Genomic DNA, 7,430 nt, shown 5'->3' with positions numbered 1-7,430 from the left:
GGAGCGCGGCTGCCTAAAATAAAAAAACTGAAGTTACAAAGTTGATACAGTCAACTTTAAACTTTAACTCTTGAACTGATAAATACAATCCCAAATACATACTTAAAGAAAATTTTACATATTTTTATTATTTTAAAAAATATTTCAGTATTATTTAGAAACCTAACCAAATCCCATTATACTGTGCAATTTAAAAATCATGCCTTTGAGAGAGTTACAATGATTAAATATAAAAAATTTAAAAATTAATTAATTAATTAAAATCGTACCTTTAACTAAATTAGTTATATGCTTTAATATAAACTATATCACTAATTTTTGTGGTGATCTAATATGCTGGATTTTGCACTTTATATTCATATTTTATATTTTAACACACACACATGCACACAGTGTATAGTCACCATGTCAACAAAGATTGTCACCCAAATGGGATGCCCTCTTAGCCAATGCCCTTTTGATTAAAAGTGCACATTAACCAAGAATTTCCTATTATTAAAATCAGAACCTTCCTTTTCGGATTTTATTTAATTCCATTCACTATTTAATTGCATTTGCCATTTTGGGGAGACTTTTCATATATTTTAGTGTTCTCTTTGTTGTGTCTAATGGCATATCAATACCTTCCCATAGGATCATTTATATGCTTATGTAATTCCCTCAAAACCTCTTTGCAATTTAAGAATTTTAGATGAGAATATATAGAGTAAAATCATTTAGTATGGTCCTTAGCTGTAATAAGCACTCAATAATTGGTCACTTATAATTTTTCTATTATCATAAAATTATAAAAATTAAAACCAAACTGCTATAAATGCAAAAATATAGGTACAAATTAATGAGAAGGTGTGAGAAATTAATTTCCATGGTAGTGTTCAATGGGGTTTTATTCATTAAGTATCAGTTCAGTTGTGCCTTAAGAGAAGGGCTGGAACAGGGGAATAGGCTTGCTATAGTAAGGGGCAAGCCTGGGCAAAGACCTGCCCAGAAGCCTGCAGAGCCAGAGGGAAAAATTACAGGGTGAACAGGAAAGGTAACTAATTGAAGTCCTGAATGTCAGACTCAGGACTCAGAAATTTTCATTGTTTACGTGTTGGAGTGCAGTGGGAGAACTCTTAAGGAGAACAGAGAGATGACTCAAGGTTTGGACGTGAAGAGAGTAAACTGTAGAGAAAGGAGGCTAGAGACGCTATATAAGCCATTTTATTATTTATTTATTTATTTATGTATCTATTTTTAGTTTGTTATAGGGTATGTGCACTCACCAGAGAGAAAGACAGGGAAGGGAGAGTAAAAAAATCACCCACAAGGGGATAGCCACAGTGCAATCCCTTCTCTTCTTCTCCTCTCAGGATTTTGGGCATGCACACACAAGCATCCAGCATGGTTTTCAAGTCACTGAGTATGGTATTTGAACCTTGCAGTCAGCCATATGGGATCCAGACACCTTATCCTCCATGCCACCTGCTGGCTTGTGTAAGACATTTTACAGCCTGCTCATTCACAAAAGGTATAAGGCATCTCACAGGGAGACACGTATAATGAGAGAATAAAATAAAAAAGAGACTTGGCACCTTAAAAAGAAGAAAACAAATACAGCAATAGGGGCTAAAAATCGTTTTTGGTCAGGCTTTAAAATTATTTCAGTGTTTTGGGGGCCACCAGGTGGCATAGTGGTTAAGGGTGTTAGACTCCAATAAGGCTGACTGCAGTTCAAGGCCCAGACCTGTTGCCTTGCTTTTTCACTTTCTTTCTCTCTCACTCTATCCCTCTCTGGTCAAATTAAAATAAATAAATAAATAAATAAAGTTAAATGGAATAATTCTTTTTAAAAAATTAATCCAACATTTTGACAGTGAACCCCAAACAGGCCAATGTTATGAACAAAATTGATCTCTTTATAAAAATAATTAATTTAATTAATCACTTCTTCATTCTCTTCTTAAGATTTTGGCACAAATGCACACATGCCCAGAGTGTTTTAACCTGCTGGATCCAGGACTCAAACCGAGATTGACTACATGGGAGTCCAGTGACTTAAAGATTACACCATCTTCTGGTCCCAAGTCTGATACTTTCTTACACCCCACACCCGTCAGGGTTATTGTTCAAAAAGAAAAGTTTTAGTTTACAGAAAACAAGCTGTGATGCTGCAAAGGATTATAGTTTTCACAGTATGACCCCCACCCTTTTTTGTTCCCAGTGTTCTTGAGTTTATGATATAAAGAGTAAGGTATAGCTAATCTGTTGCCTGCATTATTTTAAATGAACCGGAGTAAACTGAACAAACTGCTTGAAACCTCTCTTCTACAGTTTCTCCTTGTTGTATAAGTCAGTATTCCTGGTCACCAGTTTCTTTCTTTCTTTCTTTTTTAGAGAGATTTTTGCTATAGGGTGCATGTGCTTGCCAGAGAGATACAAGGACAGAAAACAGTAAATCACACCCCTGGGGGATGGCCAAGCTGCAACCCCTCCTCGATTCTCCTCTTGGGATTTTGGTCTGGTCGGCGCAAGTTGCTTGGGCTACCTAGGTTCAAGCTGCCTATGTCCACTGCTACTCTTTGTCTCTTTCTTTCTACTTCCTCTTAGATGGAGCTAAGTCCAGGGCAGACGCTGACATTCTTATGTCTGTTAAGTATTTTTTCTTGAGGCCGAAATGAAGAAATGCAATTAATTTTTGTATACAGTGACCTTGAAAATCGACTTTTAAGACTAATAGTTTAGTTGTTTTATTCCTATTTTGACTTGCATAAAAATGTTTTCTGCAAATAATTATAGTGTTATTCTTTTTCAGTCATTTTTACTTTTTTTCTTAACTTATGGTCCTGGTTAGAACTTCTTATAGAATTCTAAATAAAAATAAAGAAGAGCATTCTTATCTCATTTCCAATCTGAAGTAAACTTTCAAGGTTTTACCATTAGGAATAACATTCACTGTGTGTGTGTGTGTGTGCGCGCGCGCACGTGTGTGTTTGTGTGTGTATAGAGAGAGATTTTTGCAATAGGGTGTATGCACTTGTCAGAAAGACAGAAAGTCAGAAAGTGAGAAATAACCCCCCAAGGGGGATGGCTACTCTGCAATCCCTTCTCCTCCACTCTCCTCTCAGGATTATGGGCATGCCACACACCCAGCATGAGTTTTAAACCACCAGATCATAGACTCCAGTGACATAACCATTTGCCACCTACTGGTCCCTCATCATTTTATTTATTTATTTATTTATTTATTTATTTATTTATTTAATGAGCTAGAGGTTATGTGCACTCACCAGACAGAGACAAAGAGAGAAGGAGACTGAGAGAGCATCCCCACTAGGGCATGGCCACGCCACAGTCCCTTCTCCTCCAGTTCTCCATCCTGTCAAGAATTTGGGCATGCACACAGAGGTACTCAGCAAGTTTTTCTAGCTACCAGGGCTATGATTCAAACACTCAGTTGCCTATGTGGGATCTGGCTCCCTTAACCACTAGGCCACAGGTCAACTGTATATTCTGTTATAGCTACTCCTTCAAAGAAGTTTCCTTCTACTTCTAGTTCAATAATAATGATAAATTCTTATTCAATTTTATCAAAATTTTTCCTGAATCTACTGTGATGTTTATATCATTTTATTTACCCTTTTTTATTACTGTAGTCACTTCCGATGAATTCTTTCCAAATGTTAAGCCAACCTTGTATTGCTGAAACAAAGTCAACATGATGATTATATTGGGTTGTCAGAAAAGTCATGACTCATTTTTGCATAGAAAAATGTAGAAAAAATACGTCATGAGTTTTCCAAGGACCCAATATATTGTTTCTTATATCTTGTTTAGTAATTTACTGTTACCTAGTGTAAGAAATTTTTATCTATGTTCATAAAAAAGATAGACCTAAGCTCTCTTTAAAATTTGAATATTTAATGTTTTATCTCAATTGAACTTGAATTTCCATTCTATTTCTCCATGAATTTTTCTATCACTATAACGTGAATATGTTTAAGCATATTTCTGAATATTGTCATATTCAGTAGTCAGAAGCATGTTTCTTTTTTCTCCTTTTACTTTTTTAAATAAACTTTAATTCCATTTTTATCCCAAACCCTTTTTTTATTAAATATTTATTTATTTATTTATTATTTTATTTTATTATATTTTTTTTTAGTTTGAGCAGAGAGAGAAAGAGGGTGAGAATGAGAGAGAGAGAGGAAGTGAGAAAGCAAGCCACCAGATTCAGGACTTGAACCCTTGTCGACCATGTGGGAGTGTTCAGCTCCTTAACCACCATGCCACCTGCGGGTCCCTTTTATTTATTTTTTAAGGTGTTTGCCATAGGGCACGTACTCTAGTCGAGGACAGACAGAGAGAGGGAAAGTGAGGAATCACACCCCAGAGGAAATGGCCAGAAGGCAAATCTTTCTCCTCCATCTCCTCTTAGTAGTTTGGACATGCATGCACACATGCCCAGCATGATTTTCAAGACGCCAGGTCTAAGACTCAAACTGCAGTTGGCCATGTGGGAGTCCAAGGTCTTAAACACAATGCCATCTGCTGACCCCACAGGAGTATATTTCTTTATAACAATATGTAAGTACATTGAAATTGAAATATTTGACTGTAATTTCCTACAGTTATAACATCGAGTGTCTATAAATTCCTCTGGCTTAGATAGACATCACAATACTTATTCATAGAACACTACAAAATGGACTAATATTTCATTGTGTTTAAATATGAATATAAATTTTTGTTATAATCATAGTTAATTAAATGATAAGAAATAATCTTTGGTTTTTAATTGCTTTATAAAACCAAAGAAAATTACTAACTATTATTTTTATACATGTAGTTACTAAGGAACCTAGTTCACATAGCTACTCAAGTTGGGCCTACATAAGCTGAGGGAGATTTCTGGGACCTGTAATTTAGTGAAAATGTGTTTTTCAGGGAAAACCTACAAAAGATAGTGAGCAAAATATACAGCCTGAGATAAAGTCTAGCCTTTGCCTGATCCATAAAAGAAAATTGTGAAAAGCAAGTTGTACCATATAGATTTCGCAGGTCAAGGTTGGTGGAGCTGGGTAGTGGTTGAGTGAAAAAACACAACACTCTGTGAGGCAGACCCACATAGGAAGGCTGCCAGTTCACATCAAGATACCTCCCTAGGTATGTCAGACATGCATGTGCCGTTGGTCCAGGCCAGTTGAAGCTGGAGGTGGATCATGGCGCTGATAACCTGTCAGGGGTTTGTATCTCTGTCTCTCTCTGTGTCTTTCTATCTACATTGTCTACATTGCTCTCATTTATGGAATAAATAAAGAGATAACCCAAAAAATTAAATTAAAAAGAAACGAAAAATGTGATGTGCGTATATATACACAAACACACACACACGCCATGTAATACTACCCAGACATAAGAAAGAATAAAACTCAGTCATTTGAGACAACATGGATGAACCTAGAGAAAATAATTCTAAGTGAAATAAATCAGGCACTGAGAAACAGATACCATATGTTCTCATTCACTAATGGGAGCTGAAAGATTCAATTGCATAGAAGTGGTGATTATGACAGTGGACATCAGAAAGGAGAAAAGAGGGATAGAGGAAACTGGCTAATGGAAGAATGTAGATTGACAAGAGGAATGAGTTCTAGACTACTTAACAACAGTACAGTGGCAATGATTGGTGACAGACAATTCAACGTATACATCAATACAAAGAGTGGATCTTAAATACACACAATGCAAAGTAATTCTAAGTGTTTGAGACGGTGGACGTGTTAATTGCACTGATTTGGTCATTACACAAAGTACACAGTTTTTGACCACATTGTAACCCATGAATTTGTACAACTATTATATTTAAATCAAAAGTAATAATAAAGAGAAGAATATTAGATCCAGCCCTACAATGCCTAAAGAACTCCACAATTCCAGAAATCCAACCCAGGAATTTCTTTCTCCTTATCTCCTCACATCCACAATCCTCACTGAAGGATCCAAGTACACTTGAGGAAAATGCACCTTACCTTATGTCCCTCTGCCCTGCCCATCACACACATATGAAAGATCCTTCCAGAGGAAATGGAGATGTTATTCACCCCACAGCTGCAAAACTGGAGTTCTGAGTGCAAAGACAAAATTTGGCAAGTATTTTCAAGAACTCAGTGAGACATCAGGATACCAGGAAATATTGGGGAAATCCCTTTGGTTTCCTCCTTTCCAAGACTGAGCTCAGGATAAAAGGACCTTGGTCCGGGCTTCTTCATGCCTCTTGGATCTCGGAGGGAAGAGTGCCCTGACACAAATAGGTGAGTGGGGATGCTCTGCTTTGTGGGAGAGAAGGCTCTCAAACAGAACGGCAATATGCTCCCTTGAGAGAGGCGACATTATGTACAAGTATGGGTTCAGGTGGGATGTAGAAAGAAAAAGACGGATGGGTAGAAACAGCAATCCAAACTGATTCCCAAAACAGAGTGGGAGAAAAAAAAGACAAAGTAGGACACACAGCAAGCAGGAACATGTGCAATGGAGACAATAGTTAAAGGACACATACTCTTCAAAAGAGGGTTCAGCAAAGTGAGGTTGGGGCCTAAATCCAGTCTGCCTCCTGTTTACAACTATAAAGTTTTATTGGAACAATTTACTCCCCTTTTTTTCTATGCTGTCCTTGACTACTTCTGCACTACAGCAGCAGAGTTGAAAAGTTGTGACAGAGTTGGTCTGGCCTACTAAGTCTAAAATGTTTACTATCTGGCCCTTGACCGGAAAAGGTTAATGACCACTGTTTTAAAACATTGCTCTTTCTCTTTTCAATCCTTTGAGTTGTTGCACTATAAATATTTTTTTTATTTGAGTGTTTTGAATTTGGGGATTCAAAGTAGTTTTTAATCCTTTGAGAATAATGGCATTAAAAGTAGAGTTGAGGAAACAAAAGTTCTTTGTCATTCAGTAGATTTTGGTGAAGCTCAAGTAAGAATGTTGCTTTTAAAACTCCCAGTCTCTGTTTTTCTTGCACTTCATTTCAAATATTTCTCTTACATGGTGGCTAAACTATGAGACACAAGTCAGGCTGTGGTGAGACATCTAGTTGAGCATGTTAGTTGGATGCTTGGCTAAGATTTCCCACTGACTCAGATATGCTGCTAGATTCTAAGATTTAAGATGGGCATGAAGGACCAGCTCTCTAGCATAGTGTTAAGGACTAAACGAAGAAAACCAGATTCCACATGGCCAATCAGGGTTTGAGTCCTAACCCTATTGGCTTAAAAAACGTACCAAGTGTATGCACATGCCCAGGATCCTGACAGGAAGGAGAACTGGAGGAAAATGAATTATAGCATGACCAAGCACTGCTGGGGGGCTTTCTTTGTGTCTGTCTCTCACTCTCAGTATCTCTTTCAGTCTCTCTCTCTCTCTCTCTCTCTCTCTCTCTCTCTCTCTCTCTC

The sequence above is a fragment of the Tupaia chinensis genome, unplaced genomic scaffold, assembly GCF_000334495.1.
Source record: "Tupaia chinensis unplaced genomic scaffold, TupChi_1.0 Scaffold000659_1, whole genome shotgun sequence".
NCBI lineage: Eukaryota > Metazoa > Chordata > Mammalia > Scandentia > Tupaiidae > Tupaia > Tupaia belangeri.
This window is presented reverse-complemented; position numbering follows the sequence as displayed.